General features: G+C 41.5%; 1 protein-coding gene across 1 annotated transcript in view; it reads right to left on the minus strand.

Annotated features, from left to right (window-relative positions):
* Nucleotides 1-22183, minus strand: part of LOC107319375 (uncharacterized) — a 343742-nt gene that overhangs the window by 176646 nt on the left and 144913 nt on the right. The window contains exons 5-8 of the mRNA XM_085550607.1: nt 21583-21700; nt 5416-5510; nt 4123-4198; nt 1424-1564 (exon numbers count right to left, since the gene is read on the minus strand). The gene's annotated coding sequence lies outside the window, so the exon portion shown is untranslated. The remainder of the gene's footprint in view (nt 1-1423; nt 1565-4122; nt 4199-5415; nt 5511-21582; nt 21701-22183) is intronic.

The following is a 22183-nucleotide window of genomic DNA, read 5'->3' on the forward strand; positions in this document are numbered from 1 at the left end:
CTGGATTAAGCCACCCAGGGGCCCTAGTGACATCAAGTAACTCTGCGCCTTGAGATAGGCCTCCCAATCGCAAGATCTCCAAAACAGCAAGTTAGAGGTTAGCCCTGAACACAGACCACGCTGTATCTCTACTTAATCCCAAAGTGCTGGATCAGGACACCCACATCGAGGCATCTCTCTCTACCCACTGCAAGCACTAACCTGTGCTCCAGTTTAGGCCAGGACACAATACACAAGCATGATACAAGCTAAAGGATATAGGAATATTTAAAAGACAGAACATGTTCTGAAGGATATTGTGACTGAAGATGAGAAGATAAAGCCTAAGCAATCCAGCACCCAACCTAATAATTTCGTAACTTGTATCTTTTTATTCTAAAAGCACATGGGTGAAAAGATTTCTGCAGACACTTCATGTGTCAAAATCTTCTACAAGTTCACTTATCCATACGCAGTATTACTTTGGTATCAAGAGCAATCATACCTTGATTCAAACAGCCTTTCTACAAGCTGTATTAAAACTCTGTCACTCCATTTCCTGAGAGCTCAGCTGACACTCTCTTTCTTGGCTTCCTAGTTTCCTAGCTTAAATTCTCCATCTTTCATTTTAAAATGCAGATTTTGAGGTTGATACTCTACCTCAGAAGCAGGATTAGTCTAAGAACCTGATTTCCTCCTTCTTTTATCTATTTGGCAATTTCATTTCATGAACATTAGCACAATTTTCCTGCTGCAAAACTCCCACTTGGTCAGCCTTGTTGGAAATGTTTGTGTCTCCTCTCAAACCGATCCCTTCCCCCCCTTCCTACCGCATCCCCCTCTCAATCCAGGCGAGATTTGTTACTAACATTTCACAGAGCTCTAACGTTGTGTGAACTCTCACTGAATTATTGTTGTTCCAGGAGCGTCCTGGGGGGATTTTCAGAGCTGCTGTGAGACAGTGATATCCCTTGTGGAGGACTAATAGATTGTCACTGCTTCCACTGGGAACAATGAAGGTCAGACGTGCTAGCTAACCTATGTTAACGCGTAACTTCCTTGCTCTGCTCAGGAACAGCACTGAAAATAATGCCATGCCTAGGTATCTCTCACTGCCATTTCACTGTGATCATACTGAATCAGTCCTAGCCATGCAGGGCTTTTTGCTTCAGCCCATCCTCTGGCAAATCAACTCTCTAGTCCCATAGGATCCTCTACTCCACCTGCACCAACACAGTGAATCTCAAAAGGCAGAAAGGACAGGAGGAAAAGGCATCTGCCCAAAGCATCTTCCCTAGGCAGCTCAGCCTTCCGCCCTTCCCTCCTGCAGTACACTCCTACTTATCATCACACAGACCCAGGTTAGTCCTTTAAAAACTGTTGTGCTTTCTTTTTAACCAGCCCACCCTACTTTTGTTTAGTGTTTTTGTGTTCATTTTCTTACCTGCCACATCACTTGGGGCTCTTCCAGAAGAAACCAACTGCACAGTCACAACCTGACAGAGCCTGGTGGATGAATTCCTCATTGTCTGAACCCGGACGTTTCTACTCGGTCTTGCTGTAGCCTCCTTGTCCATCCAGTACTCTATAAAACGCAAAGGTTTTGCTTTGAGCATGCATGTTCACTATTCAGTGCTGTCCTTTATCATACATCTGCTGATCTTCCGTTTACCACTACGATCCAGTCCACTGTTTTAAGATATTCTCAAGAACTAAAGGAGCAAATGAAAAGCTGGGCCAGAAAGGTGCGTTCAGAACTTCTGACAGGAAATCTAATTCATAAATATTATAACTACAAGGGAAAATGAACCACAGCTTGATCACACAACAAGAATAGCAATTAGGAACAATTGTTGAATTTAGTTTAGGTATGCAGCATACGTAGGTAAATACACTGAATGCTAATGGTTTTATAATAGTCTTATTAATTCACACACATAGTTAATGTTTAAGATAAACTCCCCATCTTTAGAGTAATTTATGCATTCCACTTTTATAGAATTCCAATTGAATGAATATGAACATAATCATTTTGCACAAATGTTCTCTAAGGAGTGTGCAGAGAGTCTGAGGCAATGCTGAGGCTCCCCACAGCTTTATTCATAATGGATCAGTCTATTCATTCCTTATTAATTTAATGGAGTACAACTGAGCAGTCTAGCAGCTTGAGCTTATGAGTGTTTCACAAATGGGGCTTTTTGCCTGTAATCGCTTAATCCTACTGGCTAGGCCTCATAAATTGAATAAAGGAGTGAACTAGGTTTTAATTAAGTCTAAGGAATGAGCTTGTCTGAAAGATACTACAGCCTCTTAAGATCACAGTGGTGAAGTGTGTTTGTCCAGGAGCCTGGCAGGGGAAGGCAGCCTGGGCTAGTTAGGGTAGAGACCAGTTGCTTTGATGTGAGGTATTTGTTAATACCTTTTCTTTTTAATTAAAAATCCATTTTCCACTGTCAGTACCATCCAAAAGCATAAGCGAGAGAACTGCAGCAAACCTGACTGGTTTGGAGAAGCAAAACTGGTTTGGGATTCATTCTTTCTCTCTCCATAAAGCAGCTCTGAGCCCAATGCTGGCAATCAGAAAACAAAACATTTGGCCAAGCAGTTCTGAGATACCCTGTGTCAGGATCCAATGCCTCCAGTTGAGCCAAATGCATACAGAACTCAGGAGCAAAAGCACAAAGTGGGGAGTTGGGTTCTCACTCCCTTCCAGGGTTCCTATGCGTAAGGTCAGAAGCAGTTGGCCCACAGCCTGCTCCATTGCAAAGCACAGCTTCCTGCCCCAAGCATACCCACAAACCAGCTCACAAGGACCAACTCAGTGCTGGTTTCCGACCAAATCTGTGCAAGACACACAAACTAAAGCTCCTCTCCTGCGCTCCTCAGAGGCCCCGTCCTGCCAACCTCTTCTGAGAGAAACAGAAACAGAGAATCACACCTCTTATAAAATGTATTTGCAGCCATTTTTTGTTTAAAATTCAGCTACTGGAGAAGCAATTCTGTCCCAGGTTGCAAACCACCCTGGCACTCTGCTGGGTTAGGACAGAGGGGCCTTCAGTTCCCTGCCTCCTGATGAACATATTCCATCTCCTCCTCTGGTGGGCTCTTTACGTTAGCTGCACTGGATACAGCAGAGATGCAAGGCACTGAGCTTGGGTGCCCTCCTCCCTCCTGGGACCAAGGCTAGAATGTAAACAGCACTGCATTCTGTCATAAAAACCATCGGTCTGGTAAATCACCCAGGATGCAGGATTTTCTTCTTGTACAGATAAAGAACAAGATTCTGGGGAATCCTTAAGCAAGGGTTTTATCTGTTAGTTGTGTTGCAGTAAAATGAAGGCAGACAATACAGTTTCTCCCATGATTTTGCAGTTCCTGTGCAAAGAACCCAAATGTAACCCAGGTATGGTTTTCACATGCCCATGCAGCAGCACACTGCAGTCCCAACAACAGTCAGACCCTTTTTGCTGAGAGTATGATGTATATACATGGCAGAGAGAGAGCCCTGACCCCAGACTCCCACCTACGGGCAGCATTTTACAGGCTTGGCATTCATTTGTCATTTTTCTTCCATACTCAAAAATAAGAAATGAGGAACTGTAGGGCTGGTGAAAGGAAGGCTAATTTGCCTAGCTTGCTTCTTGTGGGTTTTACTGAATTATGCTGCTGCCCCTGAGTCATGCTTTGTTATTAGGTTTTAGCTGTAGGTTTAAGTTATGCCAAAGGCAGGAAGGAGATGAATTTTAATTAGGCACCCATCTCTCGATGAATTCTCCTAGGATGCTTTGAAAATCCAGGCCCTTGAGCTGTCATGTGTGTGTGCATGCCTGTTTGCTGGACATGTTGTATATATTTGTGCATACACAAATCTACATAAATAAATAAAGTGACATGATCAGATGTTCAAAGGCATTCAGTCCTGAGCAGCACCCTGTTGTTCTTAACAAGGGTTGGTGCCTGCTGAGCTCCTCTGAAAAGCCAGTCCAGATCTCTGTCTCTAGGGAACACTGAACTTTATACAGCTGAGATGAACGTACACCATTTCTGATGAGAATTAAGTTTAAATTGCTTTGTAAAACCTGGATTTGAGTGGGGTAGAACACTGCATCTCACTAACTGGTTGGCTGTTCAGTTTCAACCCACCTCTCCCATCCTGGTGATGTCTTCAGGCACCATGGCAGCTCGAGTCCAAGGGCAGTGGCAGAATTCAGAACACCTGCTGCAGATGGGGTGAAAAAGAATTAAACAAGCACACCAGAAGTGCATGTTAAATGTAAATGCAAGCTGTATTTATTTAAAGGGTTTTTATGATTGCTTAATTACAGCTCTTAAAAATAAAACAACGAACCAAAACACCCTAAAAAACTGTATTTTAGTCCTCTATGTAGCTTGTGTTCCATGCACAGCTAAGAAGGCAGGCCAGGCTCATCACAGAGTGAGGGACATACAGTGGTCACCATTATCAAACAGGTACCTATTCAGAATCTGAGCTTATTTCCTGCTTAGAAAATTTAATCAAAACTACTGAAAACTCTTTTTTAATTATTCATACAAGCAACAAACAAGTGGGCTCCGGTATGTGAATGTGAAGTATTGGAGGCCTCAAAATGTGCTTCTGAGAGCACTCCTCATGGCAGAAGACTCACTGGAGTTCATCTCCCCAGGGTTTGAAAGGCAGACTGCTTTGAAAAGCAGAACTGTGAAGCTGCAAAAACCACAAAATCTGACAGAGACTCAAATGATATCTCTCTCCATTAAAAAAGAAAAAAAGACTGGACCCCATTAGCAGGTTGGAGCAATTCAGTGTCTGTACTTTGCAGATGAAGGAACTGAACCACCAGAAGATGAACAGCCAGTGGAGTCTGACAGCCATGAGTGACCCTGAAATGCCAAAGTAGACATTTGAGCTGGTCCTTGGACTCACAGATCCCTCAATCCCAAGCAAGCTCCCCTGGTAGCCGACACATCTATACAGCTCAACCCTTCCCCTCCCACCTCATAATAAGATCAGAGCCCCTGCATTTGGCTTGCCACATGGGTTGCTGTAGCTCAGCTAAAGAGAGGATATGTGTGAGAAGAAAATCTGTGGAGCTGCTGGAACATCCCACAGAGTTGGCAAGTCAAATGGATCATTCTATATCCTTCCATCTTCAGTGTGAGTAATTAATGGGGAAATACCTCAAAAGTATTTTTATATGGAATAAGAGCAAGACTGCAGGTACCCACCATGTCAGCAGTCTGCTGCATCAATGCATAAAGCTATCCGTATCAAAAGTATTACTGATCTGTTTTTAAAAAGGGTTAGTTTTCTCACATTTTAAACCAATGGCACTTAAAAGAGATAACATATAATAGACTGCAACATTTTCCAAACTAGTGCAATTTTTAAGGTGCTGCTAACACAGATCTATCGACTGATTTGCACTAATTACTTACAAAAGATGCTCCGGGGCAAATCGCACGCTCCCACTCAGTTTACAAAGGAGGTTGTTCAGCAGTTGACAAGGTTTGTCCCTCCACTGGAAAAGCTGCTGGATTGGAAAGAAAATAAATACTGAACTCCAAGAAAATGGAGAGATGTGGTGAAGCTAAAACAGAATTAACTCCATGTTGTTAATTGTCAACACTAAATTCCTCTGGTTTTCATTGTCCAGCAAAGGAGAAACACACAACTGCCATAAGTATTAAATCTGTGTAAGAAATAGTCCTAAAGTGCTAATTAGTTTGTCTCCTTGTAAAATATATTTTGAATTTCTGTGCACACAGCACTTTGGACCAAATGGGTTCCAAGGCAGGTACTTCCTAGGAGGAACATACCCCAGGAAAGCACAACGGGCCACCCCCTTACTTTTTTTGTGTGTGGGAACAAGGGAATTGTACCTATCTATCTGCACTAGGCCAACTGATCGGCCCAATGGGCTCTAGAAAGAGGCTGTAGCCAAATGCAGCCAGCAGGCTCCTTATCAGCAGCATCTGGGCAAAGCTCTATGCAGGCCCTCACGCTGCCCACCAAGCTTCCTGGCTCACCATTTCTAATTACACAGAAAGCTGCACAGACAGGTGAGACAGGACAAGCAAGTTTGGAGCTTTTTTCACATTCCCACACTACGATTGAATATACACACAATCAAAAAGCAATTTAAGTTAGCATTAACAGTGAAAAACAGGATGCCAGCATTGTCTACTGCAACAGCTGTTCAGCATCTGAATGAAATACTGTATCCAGCGTTCACCCATCTCATAACATCCTTTTTGTAAGTCTCTGAGGTCACCTAAACACATTTATTGACTTCATTATTTTTATATAGGGGGAAAAAATGGATGCTGCTACAGAGCTGAGCAAATAACTCACAATAAAATCTTTATTCAATATATTTCATCTTTTTTTTTTCTTTTTTTTTTTTTCTTTTTCTTTTTTTACTGTTCCTGCAACACAGTGAAATTCTTACATTTACCCATTACCTAAAATCACTATCTGAGAATTCCTGCTGTAAATTTTTTTATGCTACAAGATGTTCTTGGAAAGTTCAGGGTGAATATTTACCATTAAGTCTGTGCTTATTATTTGGATAAACCACGCGGCACTGTTTCTGTTCTCCAGTTGACTTACGTAATTTATAGCACAGCACAACTTGTGAATTTTACTGGTAAGAATCCACGATGAATCCACCAACAGTTGCTTAGAGTGGCTCAGATTTTAGGACACGTCGATAATTCATTTCATGAGGAGTAAAATTAAAAGGCAGTTTGATGGGATCATATGCCAGGTGTCCCGTCCAGAAGAAACAGAACCAGAAAATGTGAGAGCAGTGCATAAACCAGAGGTTGGTTAGTTGTACATATTCTGAAATGAATCTTCTGGTGGTGCATTACACGAGAGGCTGGGGATGCTTCATGGCCTGAATCAAAGACAGCCAGATCCTCAGATGCCATCAGTCACCCCACGTCCTGTGCTATGAGCCTATCGACATGCTTAGCTGATGAACTTTTGAAGGAAGGCTATAAATGTCGTTGCTGAAACAAACACATTTGCATGAAAACTGTAGCCCACAATGCTCTCAGGTGAGATACATTAATAGGAATCTAGATGAACCCTGGATCGTTCAGCGGTATGATGATACCAACTCCTGCTGATACAGACGGGTACTGATTTCACAATATGCAGTTCTGAAAAGTAGATGTGCTTCAGTGAGCTCATATTTGGATCACGTTTTGAAGCAGGCTAAAGAATTCAGACATCCTCAGGTACAGTCACATGCAATTTTAGAGTGCTCTTAGCAATGAGTCTCTTCAAACTGAATGAGGTCTGAAATTTGCTTTAGAAAGCTTGACCCATCCCTATTAAAACAAATGAACCAACAAGTGAAGTACACAGCTCATTATGAGTATAAAAATAATTCAAAGCAAGCCCCCCACTGGCTCAGCATAAAGGGACGGCTCCTTGGTTGGTTGCTCAGGGCATAAGTAGGAATGACAGAGATGCAAATTGTATTGGGGGAACAATGATGCAGAGCTGTGTATGTGGGGAGAAGTTTCATCCTTTAACTGCACACAGGGGATCGTGCAGACGTCTGTTCAAAGGAAATTAAGCCACGGGCTCTGAACAAAAATGTATCTTCTATGATGGGCAGACAGGGTGCCAACAATTTCTAATGAGCAAAGTTTTATCCAAATGTTCTCTGAATCTTCGTGTATTTTTCACCAAAGTCATTTTACGCAATTAGTACGGGAAATCCAAATAAAGCATTACTTGATTTCTGCAATTGCCAGAAACACATCAAAAGAAACAGAAGCCTTGATATGATGGCATGAGATTGACACACGGAGGTATCGTGTTCTCTTGGTTTTGGGCTCCTCTTGTTAATCTTTCTTCCAGTGTGCAACTCAGTAAGTCACAGTGAAGTTCCAAAACTGTCTTCATTATTACACAAATACAGGTCTAGCTCTATGCTAAATGCCATGGCATTTTTATGACATTGTCTGCAAAAGAAGACAGTGCAAAAACTGCTCAAAGGGATTATGGACACTTCATGTGCACTGCGCACACTGTAAAGGAATGGCAGGGAGAAGCTCTGAGGCAGCTGTCTGACATCAAAATTCCAGCCATGCTTGTACAGCTGAAATAAAGGCATTAGGACACTGCCAATCTCCCTTTCTTTACAGCCCCATACTCCTCTTAATAGAAATGATGTTCCAGATGATCACTTGTGAATGTCCCTGAAAACATTCACGGACAGACTGGACCTGATGGAGTTGTAGATGTCCCTGTTCACTGCAAGGGAGTTGGACCAGATGGTCTTTAGGCACCCTTTCCAACACAAATGATTCTATCATTCTATTCCATGATTTTAAATGGTGATTCTTTCAAGGACACTCCAGAGGCAATACACAGAAAGAGGGCAAAATCCTTATCCTCCTGAAATCAGTGGGATCTTTGCCCTTGACCCCAAGGAGAACCAGGATTCCTTTCCAAGATACTTTGAAGAAAGGATTGCAGACAGGCTCATTCTGAAGTATTAACTTTTGTATCTTCAGTAGCTGCAGCTGACTTACACCACCTGAGAATCTGACCCTTCAATGTTACAGGGAGCTCAGACTCACCCTGCTGCTCGCTGGTATTGCTACTCACCAGCATGTGCTGTGGTTAACAAGAGAGCTTTAACCCCCAGCACTCTCAATCAACACCTTTCACCAGTGTCGAGTTCACATTCTGTTTTGTTTCTTTAATGGAAGCTCACAGAAGAACAAAACTGATAAACTTCCTCTTGCTCAGGCTGCAGGAGCTCAGGATAATATACAAGTTAAATGAAACATTAGGAGGGATAGAAAGCACTTTAGAAAACATGCACTGCCTCTTTAACATTTCAAATTTTTCTTTTAACATAAAATTACAGCATAATATAAGAAAGGAATCCAGCGAGATGCTTTATCACAATACTTGGGCAACTTTAACTCATCTCAAGTGTTATTATAAGAAATAGAATTTACTGGTATGGACTTATATTCAATAGCACTCCTTCCCTTTTTAATGAAATGTCATTATTCCAATACAAATCCTTTCATTCTGCAACCCGCTCCCCCCTTCGTCTCACTATATTTCATTTCCTGCAGTTACGTGATATTATTGCCTTTTTTTTTTTTTTCCACAGCTATTGATTTAGGTGTATATGGTTATTACAATGCAAAATAAAACAGTTCCCTCATCCATTCTACCTTGTACCGTTGAACATTAACTTAATTTGTCTCAAATCTGCATTTGATTTGGCAAGGAAACCATTTATCTTTATGAAGAAAGCCCTCATAAAGTAGGGACTTCAGGAGATCACTGCTTTAAAAATTTAATAGCCTTGTGTCTTATACACTAGAAAAATGAATTAAACCTTCAAATATTATATGTCTCAATGTAACCTTTTTGCATTTCATACTATGTTTAATTTATTATATCCCAGGAAGAAAAAAAGAAACACCCAAAACAGATAGAGTCTCACTAGATTTAGGGTGGTAGTTGGTTCTCAGTTTTGTTTTGGCTTGGGTTGGGCTTTTTACATTCCAGGACTAAAAGTCCATCAACTTGATATTAGCAGTGGGATGTAGCTGGATGTGGTCAGGCTGGTGGTGGTTGTTCTGATTTTTCTTGATTTGGTTCTCAGAACTGATGAGAATCACTGAGCTCTGAAGCCACCTACAAAGCTGACCTTCCAAACCATATGTAATGATTTCTGTGGAATGAGCAAAGGATGAGCTTTTATAGTTCTACAGAAATCACCAATCAAAATAATTTATGCACTCTCATTAAATCCAAAATGTTTGGATTGCAATGTAGCGTGTGATAACTTTGGCGTGACTGGTGAAAGAATGAGGTAGGAAGAAGAAACATCCATGACTGCAATGGAAAAGTTCTACTTTAAAGAGACAGTCACTGTATGACTAATCTGATGAGCACTGCTCTAGGTATTTGTGTCCCTTACTTACTGGGAGAAAACAGCATTTCACATTGCCACATGCATATTCTGAACATCTTTAAAATACTTGTTTTCTTTAATTCAACGCATTCTTCCACTCTGAACAAGAGCTTACAATGAACATTCAAATCTGACCGTGTCCTTACACAAAGCATCCTCCACGCTGCCTTGTATATGTTGGGAAGTTACTCGAGATCTTGAATTGTGAGCACAGGAGGCCTGGCAGCAGTGATCCTACAGTTCCTTGTTCTTCTCTCCCATCCATTCTGCACACTTATAAACCCCTTCTGCGCCCTTAGGCCAGAACATTCTTAGCCAAAGAAAACATCAGGTTTCCAAGCCTGATTCTTGGGAAGGCCAATGTCACAAATGCAACCCATGGTAACAGTAGACTTACTGCTACTCTAAGGACAGACAGCTTGTATGGCTTGGTCTTGGTGAACATGACATCAAGTTTAACCCCTATTTAGCAAAGCAGAAACACATCAACAGGTCTTCTCAAGCCCAGAACTAGAAGTCGATGAAACTGTGAGCAAAAATCAGAGCACTTATTTAGATGACAAATTATAAATACCTAACCTATAAATACCTAACTTTAGGAGGTTGATCTTAGTAAACTGAGATAAAAGACACAATTTTAGTATATTTTAATATAGTACTCAAAATAATTTCCAATAGAGGTTAGCGCTCTCAATAATGAATAAGTCATAGTCAGAAGATACCTAGAAAGAGCTTCAAGCAGAGTGGCATCAGGAAAGAACCAAAGTACACTTAAGTAGAAGTAAAATCATCTCATAGGACTCCCTTAGGGAAGCCAAGGAAGTGAAGGGAAGGAGGCAATATAAGAGCTAAAAGTTGTGTAAGCTGGGAAAGGAGGAAGCTCATAGTGCTCAAATCTAAGATAAACTCACCATCAGGACTACTTCCATCAGCGTGCACCGCCACATTACTGAGCTATATTATTTGGTGCACCTAAGTTTTATTGATTTTACAACCATAAAGTAAGCAACAGACACTAAGAAGGCATTGAATTGGTCTCATTACAAATCTCCCCTCCTGCATCTTAGAACATTCTTAAGCTGCATTTAGCAAGCAACCTGGAAAGAGCTGATATACTGTGTAAACACATTAGAAACATGACTGTATTTGCCTATTTCTTCCCAGTAGGTAAAAAAGGGCTGTTTTCATTGGATGATCTCCAGAAGTGAAATCAGAGCACAGCATTGTGATTAGTCAGCTCATAGCGAATTCCCAGTTTCAGTAAGAATAAGTAACATTCTAATTTAGAGCTGATATTTGACACCGTACGAGAGGGGAGGGGTTTGCTTTCCATTTTCTCCATGGACAACAGCAGTAAACTGCAAAACTCCCTGCTAAAGTGTGTGATCTTCGGAGAATGCTAATTGACCTACTAAAGTTGGCTTATTTTATTCGATGAAATTTGCTTATCACAGGCCTCTAGGTGCTTTACACAAACAATATAAATGAAAATAATGAATAAACCAAATACCTAAGCGACAGCGGGGACCACATCAATAGCTATCTGCCCAACAGAATACGGCTCAAAAGAAACTATATTATAGCATCTGATCATCTCCGAAGAGGGAACTTTCTCCCCTTTTGAGGTTTGCTTTATTTCCAAGCACAGGGGGATTTGTTAGTTTGAGGCAGATCAGGTATATCCACCCCTTGCAGACTGCAGAGCACGGCAGTTCTGTGAGTATGAGCACATGCAGAATTGATGCCATCCCGTGGGTGTAGAAAGTGGATATACAGGGAGTGCAGATCCTGATGAGAGCTCCTGCACTGCCAGGACAGAATTCCTTGGTGAGGTGGCTGGGCTGAGCTTATAGCACAAAGCTATGAAGCTCTCGGGCACCCTCCTGTTGATTCCCTACTCTCAGGCAGCACATGGGGCAGGCACACCAGCACAAAAGCTTATCTCTGCTTTTAGGCATTTTCCAAAGTACAGAGATCTTCACAAAAATAATTATAATAATAATAATAATAAAATTCTTTCATCTTTTTTTTGTCTACCTCTTTCTCTTTGCTTTGGTTATGTTCTATTTTGTTGTTATTTCTGCGCATTATGGATGAAGGGAGCAGCTCATGGAAAGGCTCAGCCAGCTCCCATGTTCTCTCTAGGTCAACCAGGTCAGAAAAAAAGCCTCGTGTAGGAACCTGGGTAGGATCTGAGAGCACACCTGTCACCTGGTATGAGTCACAGCAACGCTGGAGGGCTACAAATTATGAAGGTGTAAATTTAATATTGAACTAACCAGACGAGGCTGATGCCAGCTAGCTAACAAAACAGAGCTCAGCATGCCTTAATTCACCTGTCTGTCTGGGCAGCTCTGTTGCTTGCTCTGAACTTGCAGGTCTAAGACTGCCAGAGTCTCTGGTTATCTGAAAGCCTGCTGTCCCAGCACTAAAGACCATGCTCTGTGTCAGGGTCCTAGAACTGCCTGCCACAAACGTGTGTCCTGCTGTCACCACTGCCTGCAGTGCAGGGCTCAGGACAGGACAGGAACCTCACCAGCTGCAGAAGTGCAACACCATTTTTACTACATTCACCATTCCCAACAGCTATGCAACTCAGCCAGCTTTAAAGGTATCCACTGATTCTTTGGCCACTGACAGCAAAGCATGCCATAATGCTTTTCTTTACGTATTCCTTCCCACTTAACAGCAGGTATATTGAAAAACACACCTCTTCTTCATGGATTTAAAAGTCCAGATGGGAAGAACCCTCATTCAGTCTTTTGCTAACATAATATGAGATACACTTCACAGCAGTAATTTCCTGCAGCATCTAAATGTTTCCTGTTAATATTTTCCATGTTGTTGCTGTTTTTATGAAGATTTAAAAAAAATCAACTTCTAAATATTAACATCTTCAAATGGCAGAATGGAAGAAGCCAACATAATTCTTTGAGACACCACATACAAATCCAGAAACAGATCTGAAGCCAGATTGCTCAGCACTCTCTAAATTGTGTCACAGAGGACAGACCAAAACTCCGGTCCAACCTTCTGCTTTTCCTCACCCAGTGCTCAGATGTTGTAATTTGACCTCAGTTCCAGCCAGAAGACAAGCCCCATTTCTGTGCCATAACCTTTATTTTCCCATTTATCCGCACTAATTCTTCTGCTGCCTCCTCCTCACACTGCCGTGGCACATTATAATCACACAGTTGCTTATAATTCTTGGAGGAGAAGCTTGAGCTCCTTTTCTTGGAGAAAAAAAGAAGTTAGTAACTATTAGGACAGCTGCTCCGTGCTCTTGGATTGGAAGTTTTTATCTCAATGGGAGCTTTGAAAGATAGGGAATGTTAAATGCAATTATGCTATAAAGTAGCCAAAAACAAAACTAAAATTAAAGAAACAACTACATAAAACCCTGGATTTTAGTCCTATGGTGGTTCTTGGCCATACTCACAAATTCCATTTTGTACCGTAATGAGTGTCATACTGTGAGCAGCTAAAGGATGGGGATGTCTACCAAGACAGAAGAGCAGAACTACTCCAGAAGAGTGCCCAGCATTTGCCAGGAGTTTTTATTGCCCCAAAGAAAACTGGAAAATGCCTTACCCTTGTAGAAAGCAGCAACATACCCAGTAAACAACTTCTGTTATTATGTTGTTCCTTTGTTTGTGCTGCCTGGAAGGCAGAACCAGTTCTGATGGTTGGAGTATTTGTTTGGCTATGCTGGCTGCCCAGCCCAGCCACTCAGCAAAAACCACTGGGCTCATTCCTCCTCTGATGCTTGTAACCCACAGGTGTCAGCCTTCCCCAGTAAGTGAGAACACACTCTCACTACTGACAAGGTCTCACGCATCTCTTTAGTCGCTAGTTGCTCTGACTAGCACTGTCCTCCACATATTAAATCAATTAAACCAATAAGATTGCATATGGACACAAGTGGACCTCACCATCCATACCCTGACGAGGCACTCTTTATCTGTCTGCCTTTCTCCATAGGTCTGCAGGTGTTTCTGCCCATCGAAAGAATAGCAAAGCATGGGGCCCCTGGCTATTTGCACATCGACCCCTTTGAGTGCCATTACTGTCTTCTCCAGTGTGAGATCACACAACCACACCTTCCTAGTTCTCTCAATATGTTGATTATTTGGATGTAAATCCACATTTTAAATACACTTGAGCAAGAACCAGAGAGCCCAGAGTCCTTGCAAGTGTCCATGACATGAAAGACTTGCAGTGACTTAAGCTATTTTCCTTGCTGCCACGCTGTCAGATGATTTTCCTGCCATTAACACATGCCTGTAGAGGCCAAACTAATGCTTACCTTTTGGGTGATATGTGAGGAAATAAACACAATTACGAGCAAGATGTAATCACAATTACCTTACTATTAAAGCTGCCGTATGCTCTCATGGTTTAGTTAACAATATATGCAGAGGAGTGGAATTGCTTGATGTTCTCAGAAAAGGGGAAAAGAAGGAAAAAAAAAAAAAAAGATAAATATGGCCTCTTTCATTTATATCTGTGAAAACACAACATTTAAATGCAGAATTTGACTTTCCAAATATCACACCAAAAACCTTTTAACAAAAACAGCAGGGAGAGAAAGCTCTTTAAACCATGATATTCCATGAAGGATTATGAAAATAGAGGTCATTGCAAGAAAGAGAATTGCAAATACAACTTGAAAAGCTTCTCACATTTGTAAATACATCGAAGAGAATTTATTCCTCTCTGGTTTTGCTACCAGAGGATATTTACAGGTTCCCAGGGAAAAAGGAAGGGAAAAAAAAGAAAGAGGACATCAAATTTGATATACTCTGTGTGGTGCAACATGCTGATGTGTCATAGAAACACTCAACTGAGCTTCAAAAGAAATGAGTTTTTGAGGCTGGAGTTACACATTTTGGGCCTGATCCTGACAACACGCTGAGTTCCCTGTGAGCCTTCGCCTGCCCTCAGCTCCCGCTGAATTCTGAGACAGCTTTTGATTTTGTTTGGTGCAGAAGTAATGAGACAACATTGCAGCATTGCACAAGAGCCAAACTGCATCTGCTCACGGACCCATCTCACTGGGGCCCGGTTCATTCCTTAATGCTCATGAGTATAAAACAATAATAATAACGACAGCAATAATAATGCAAGTTTTTGTCCCTGACTCTGTGTGGGGACATTTCTTACCCACCTGGCACAAAAGCCAGGTAGGTGCTTTCACATGTGCTTTGACTTATCATGGGCCCCCAAGGTTTATTCCTCAGCCTTTGCCTGGCAGGCACTGCTTGCAGCTTTCAGACCTAGCTCAGCGGGGATTGAGGTGGTAGTTACCCATACAGGAAAACAAGTCCAACCACTGCTGCTCCATGCAACATGCTGTATGTAGGTTTGCCTTTACCAGTCAAGCTGCCCAGCTTCGCTTGAACTTCATGGCTGCAAGGTGAAACACTGATGGCTGAAACTAATGGCAAAGGCTTTAAATGTTTTACTAGAACCAAGATTTCACCTTATGATTTCCCTCTATTAAAGCAAATCAAGCAGAGACACAGCTCAACTTCTCACTGCCCAGACATCTGATACCAATAAGACTTTTTTACTCTGTCCAAAACTGTATTTAAATTGCATTTCTGGCAGGTTTTGAGATGTGTGATAAAGATCTCATGCTATCACATCAGATGTAGTTTCCTTCAGAACTGTTGAACCAGATGTAAAATGTGAGAGACATAAAAAGCAAAATAAAAACCCTGCTCAGAGTAAAGTGTTTCTGGCATGTGGCTATTATAAATGGGAATTTTAGATGTCTATCTGCACTCCAGCCATTTAAGAGGGTACACAGTACCGTAACTCTATTGGAGCTGATTAGTGCCAGCTACTTGTGATCAGTAGGAATTTAAAAACCAAGGGCTGCCAAACACTAACAATTTAAAAACTGTATGCCAGCAATGTGCTGCAACTGAATATTCTGTAGTGCACTTAATTTCAAAGTAGAGCCATATTTAGAACACTGGGGGGAGGAAGCTAATTTATCACGTCCATATTTGCTTTTCAGCACTTCGAACTATGTGTGTGCTGCTTCTTACTGACTAAGAGAACCGGAGGCACAGAGAGAAAGGAATTCTTGCGAGCATGTCAAGCATCAGTACACTTACATAGACAACAGGTAGAGCTGTAAAGTACTTCTCCCTCTGCGTGCACAGAACTGTCTTGTTTGAATCTCAGTTGCAAATGTGTGTAGGTACAGAACAGAGTTACAAATGGAGAAATGTGAACAAATACTTTGGCAGCAAATCTGAGTAAAAGCATGGTGATGCTGAGGGAGAAACAGCTGCACCCCCAGCACATTAACAACCCGGCTCTATCCCACACCCCACAGACTGAACAATGGCTTCCTTGAATGACATTCAGCCCTACCTGAGCAATGGAGGGATTGAACCATCTGTGTGTTCCATACAGAGATGTGCAGTAATTCTCCTGTCACTATTTTTATCTCTTTCCAACCCCTTTTTATTCCAAAGAAATGACTCCTGCTTTATTGTACAGCCAGGCTGAGTCTATTTCATCACAAGACCACAAAGGCAGGGATTCCCACCTCAAAGGGACTCAGATTTTGCCTCCCCTAGAGAGTGTGTGTCTATTAGCATCCCTGTGCTGCTCAGAGCCTTCAGTTTGTTACTGCAGCTTGAGCCATGCTAAAAAGTGAATGTCATTGCGTCCAGTGGCCAAACCAAGAGAAAAGAGAAGAAAAAAGCCATGAACCCATTTCCTTCAATCACTGGGAAATGAGAAGAGTTTCTAAGAAAAAGAAATCTGATGAGAGGAAAGTTCTGCCTGGTCCCAGGAGAAAGGCAATGCCTTTGTTGTTAGCAGCACTCTGACACCTGCTGAGATACAGAGATGGGCGCTGCTGCTGATGGCCACAAAGGACTGAATCTGCTGTGAAGAAGGCACCTTCCATCATTCTTGTTCTTAAAAGATCCCCAAGGGACTTCCCTTTCTTTTCTTATTTTTTAACACAAAGGACTTATATAGTTTATCAAGCCAAAAAGTCTTACTGAATTGAACCAAGTTACAAGCACAGCTAGAGTAATAAAAATGATCCGTAGTCCTTGTAGTTAGTCTGCGTCTACACAGTGTTTTCTGTTAGTACCTAAACCCCTCTTAAGTAAACAATATATTGAAAACTCTATGCTTAGCCAAGCAACTTGTAGGAGTTCAAGGAAGGCAAATGCTAACAGCTCTTTGATAGGCTTGTTTCCTCCAGCCAGACATGGGGCACAGGAACCAAGAGAGCCCCTGCATGGCTGCAGAGCAAAGAATGTGCTAATTCCTGGCCTTGCTGACTTCTGGCAAGGGCTGTCTGGATCTGTTAACATCAATGCAATTTGTAATTGTTCAAACTGAAGGCATCCTAGTTAAAATGAGCTATTAAAACGTGCATGAGATCAGGCTCAAGGCTTGAAGACATGGTGGTAGGATGGAGAGCAGAGATTTGGGCAAGGGAAGTTAAAGAGGTCTCCGTGTTTCATATGGAGGAGCTAAAATGGGGCCTGCATTCCCAGCTGTGAGGATGCACTGAGATCTGTGTCTGTTCCTACCTGGGAGCAATGCACATCCCATGGAAGGCCAAACCCAGTGTGCTCACAGGGAGCTGCCATCCACCCTGCTATAGCCCAAGGGCCTGAACAGAAGCCATGGAGATACGAAGCTACTTGTGATGACAAACGCAGAGATTTCTCAATCAGTATTTTAATTTGTGATCCTGCATTGAATTACAGCACCTCACTCATGCACATGCACAATCTCAGATATGGCCAGTGCTTCACTAGCAGGAAATCCAGGTCTTTGCACTGCAAAGATCACTACAGATTATGTTTGGTAGATGCCCATTGTGAAATTTCACATATTCTTAAAGAAATCCTGCAATTCTAAAAAAAAAACACACCCACCTTGATTCTAATGGTAAGTGACATTTTAGCTCAGTCACAATTACAATCAATGTGATTTACCCTTCGCTTTAGTAGCAGGATATGATCCTTAAGTTCATACAGGGTTAAGTTTGTTACCCTCAGAGATTTTCTAATGACTCTTGTTATCTAAGCCCTCATAATGGTGACTGTGTATTATGTTTTCAGCACACATCCTCAGACATATTAGGACATGAAGTGAACCTGACAGGGAGAAGAATATTTCCTTTCTCCTCTGAAGTGCCCCAGGAGGGCTTTCTGCACGTGACCTCCTCAGACCCTGGCCCTACATTAGAGTTATTGTCCTGAGAGAAGATTCAGTTAAAACACCCAATTCATTTCATATAGTGCTCCTGAGTTTATTCTTAGTGGCAGCTAACTTGTAAAATTTTATTATGGATTCTTCTTTGGTTTGCTTGATGGAAAACAATTATTCTATCAGCACATCTAAATGCAGCTGTGTGTGTCTCCAATATACCTTCGGGGAGCAAGCAATTTTCTTTCCATTACTATTTTCAGATAAAATGCTAATTCTGGTTAAAAAGAAATTCAAAATATCCATCCTGGGATGATATTATCAATATCTTAATTTAGATTTCACACTTCTGAATGGCTGTGTTCAAGTTGGTCTGCCGGCCTAAAATAAGCCTGGTGGCTTCTGAACACAACCTGTTGAGCAAGTAACGTTATTACTATTACTATTGTTATTATTGCTTTTGTTATTATTATTATTATTATTATTATAGGAGCATGTTGATTTCTTTTAGAAGGGCAGAGCTCACTGGTTAGGCAACACACAAATGCTTGGTAGGCTTCATTTACACTCAGAATTGTTCCTGCTGTTGACAGACAGAAGACAGTGCCAATGAGTTCTAGCCCAGCAAGGGGAGCTGAAGCGCAGAAAAAATGCACCTTCTGCAGAAACAAAAAGAAATATCTGAAGAAGCAGATCTCTACCAGCTGTACCGGGACAGCCAGCAGCAGAGACCTGTCGTGCTGCAGTGTCCCTGCTTTACCAGCACTGCTACTAAATGCGCTGACGCAGCCGTGCTGCATATGAAGCCAGTCTATCCAGAGGTAACTCAGGATACTGAGTGTAATTGTGGAGGGCAGGTGTACCCCATGTAGCCCCCATGTGGCTCAGGGGGTGTGGGAAGGGCTGTGCTGCCATTTAGAACCAAGCCAATGACAATGACAACAGAGCTGGACCTGTACAATACATTTACATGAATGTTTTGAGAGGACTGTAGAGCAAACCTGACTTTGAAATATACCATATATATGCAGTTTCTAGTAGAATTTTCTCTTGCAAAACCATTTGCTATCTACTGAAAAATTCACCGATCCTTGTAGGGCCATTATTCGCATATTTGGTACGTATCAAGTGAAAAATACAGGCCACCAGAAATACTGCACAGTTTCTTCGGTGCTCAACAGTCCAATTACTCTGATGAGGTGGCAGATGCAATCTAGGGAATTAAAGTCAAGCGAGTGCTGCAGAGTTGTATTTAGAATCTGGCTGAAAGCACAAGGACCATTTGAAGCAGCTCTGTGCAAAGCCCGTTCACGGGGAGGAATCTTGTTTCATAGCAAGAACCACGGTGGTGTTAAAGCCTTAAAAAAACCCACAGGCAAACAGGTCTCCTACAAAAGGTATGCAATGCGATTTTAGTTAAGGCTTAGTAGATTTCCTAGGAAATGACCCAGTGTTTTTCATGCTTGCATATGCACTTGAACATCACTTTAGAAGTATGTAGAATTATGCAATAGCGTGGATATTAACATGGTAATGAATATTAACATGATAATTAATAATATACTTAAGTGTTTGTCATGCAGCTGAGTGAGCCAATAATGAACCAAATGTATTGTACCAACTAACCCCCCACAGTTACAAGACAGAAATGAACAGCATTTTGTAATTATACACAGTGACATATTTTCTCATATCTACTGCCAAAAAAAATATCACTTTCTGGAATTAAAAGAGAGAGCAGCAAATAGAAACAGCTATGTCATCAGCAATTGCAAACATGTTTTCAGCTCCAGCTTCTGATAACTATCCAAAGACGTTCTTTTAATTGGTTAAATTGACAACTGTCCAAAAACGCAGGGCTGTGTTCACTCCTAACAAGTCAAACAAAAATCAGAGTGCCAGAGGAGTTTTGCAAGGAGAAGTGAATTAGCAAACCCAAAAGTGAATGGTGCTGCTTGTAAAGGAGCATCTTAGATACTGCAAGACTCTCTTAACTTTGCCCCACAGGGCCTGATAAAGTTGCCCATGAGAGACAGATGACAGACTGACTTAATGTATTTAAAATACAACCTCTTCTCACAGGAACACTAAGAGGATTGCTTAAGACCAGTCTTCTTAACACAGGGGCTCTCCAGCATGCAATAAAACGAGCTGGTGAAATTCAAAGCAACCTTTCAGCTGACAGATTCAGAGAATGAGGTTCCAGAGCTTTGCAACTACAAGACGTCTTCGTAGGGCATTACTGTGAGGTGCAGGTGAGATTTCAGTCTGAGATGATGTCTCATATGCCCCAGTAGCTGTGGGAGAAGCAGATGACCCCATGCACAAATGCTCACCTCACTCAGAGGTAAATTGGCTGGTGTAAATGGGATCTACAACATGATCCAAAAGCAGGCAGAGGGAGGCTCGGCCAGATCTCCTCTGCAGCCAAAGAGATATTTCACCAGCCTGATCATGTTTGAACATTAATACTTACTAACAAGCATTACTGCTTGATAACATCACAGGCAAGCAGGAAAGCAAGGTCTCTGCTATAAAGTTTCTTATAGGGAGAAATTTTGTCTTTCAAGTAACAAACTCTACCCATAGTAGATACTGAAGCCAGAAGACCATAAATAGTACTCCTGGAGGACACTGAATACTTTCAGTATGCAGAATGTAGGCAACCCAGAAACCCAAAATACCTACAGATCATACATGACATACAGGTAATAAAAACAAAAATAAAAAAGTCAGTGTTAATAGTTTTAATGCTAGTAAATTCCAGTCAGAACTGACCTATGTGAGTGGTCAGCAAAAATAAGCATGTTTATTCACCTGCTTGAACAACCAGGTATTAAAAGCCCATATGATCTAAAAATTTCTGTGCACACATCACATATAGCTTACATCTCGTACCAATATTGTGCCATTTGCTACTAAAGGTTGTGGGTGTAGTAAGTTGTAAGTAACTTTACAATTCCTAATCTTTAAATTCAAAGACATTGTCATATTCTTGCTCCTTGAAATCAGCATTTCTCCCTATGATTAGCTGCCTCCTGTCTCCTTGTGGTGATTAAACTATTAAAAACACTAAGAGAATGCTGAACGAAGCTTTTGTGGCCCAAGACCTACCATAGAGATAGGTTTGTGTACATCTTAAAGTATGTGCCAATATGTATTTGGACAGTTGTTAAAAACATGTACAATTTTTCCCAAGCACTACAGCTCCTTCTAAACAGTATAGTTTAATGGCATAATGCAATATTTAAAGATTTTTAACAGCCTGTTTTATTTACGGTTATTTACTCAGCGGAGTCTATCAATCCTTCACAACCTTTGTGGGCAGTTGTGCAACCTAAGTGAGCATTTGCACAGCTTTAAAGAACCTTTTTGCAGTGGATGGATTTGCAGAAATCATTAAAATCAGACACTGCACTCAAAAAAAAAGCAAGGACTGAGTTACCTAGGGAGAGCTAAGGTGGTACTGCTACATCCACAGGGGACGATTCTGCCTTCAGGATGCCAGTGTGAATCCAAAGCTTGTCCACTAAATCAGTGCTCTTACACTGGATTTTTCTGTCCTGAAAGGAGAGGAGGAGGAGGAAGTAAGATTTCCAACAATTCAATGTAAGATATTGTACCAGCAAGCCTTTAGCAAAGGAACCATTACAACTCTCTGCTTTAACTGGCGTCTTCCATGTCATACTTGACTTGAAATCTACTTTCTCAAGTTTTATGACACGCTCAATTCAAGCGCGGTGATACAACCAGTAAAGAAAGAATCCGACAAGTTGCACCCAACAAGCTACTTAAACATAAATGATTTTGGGGTATGTTTCCCACTGAGCAGATCAGTCACAAAGACTTAGTTCCTGCTTCAGGACTGGGTATTTCACTCCTGTGTTGGAAGTACTTGGGTCATCTCATAATAGCGCAACTCCTTTCTTCCTCTGTGAACTCCTCTGCAATTTATTTTTAAGGTAGAATGGTTGAAAAGAGTTCTCTGAAAATGGTTATGATTTTTGTTTGTTTGCATTGTTACTGCTGTGAAGCAAAGATCTTTA

This window comes from Coturnix japonica, chromosome 6 (assembly GCF_054131305.1).
Source record: "Coturnix japonica strain WE chromosome 6, WE-NBRP24, whole genome shotgun sequence".
Lineage (NCBI taxonomy): Eukaryota > Metazoa > Chordata > Aves > Galliformes > Phasianidae > Coturnix > Coturnix japonica.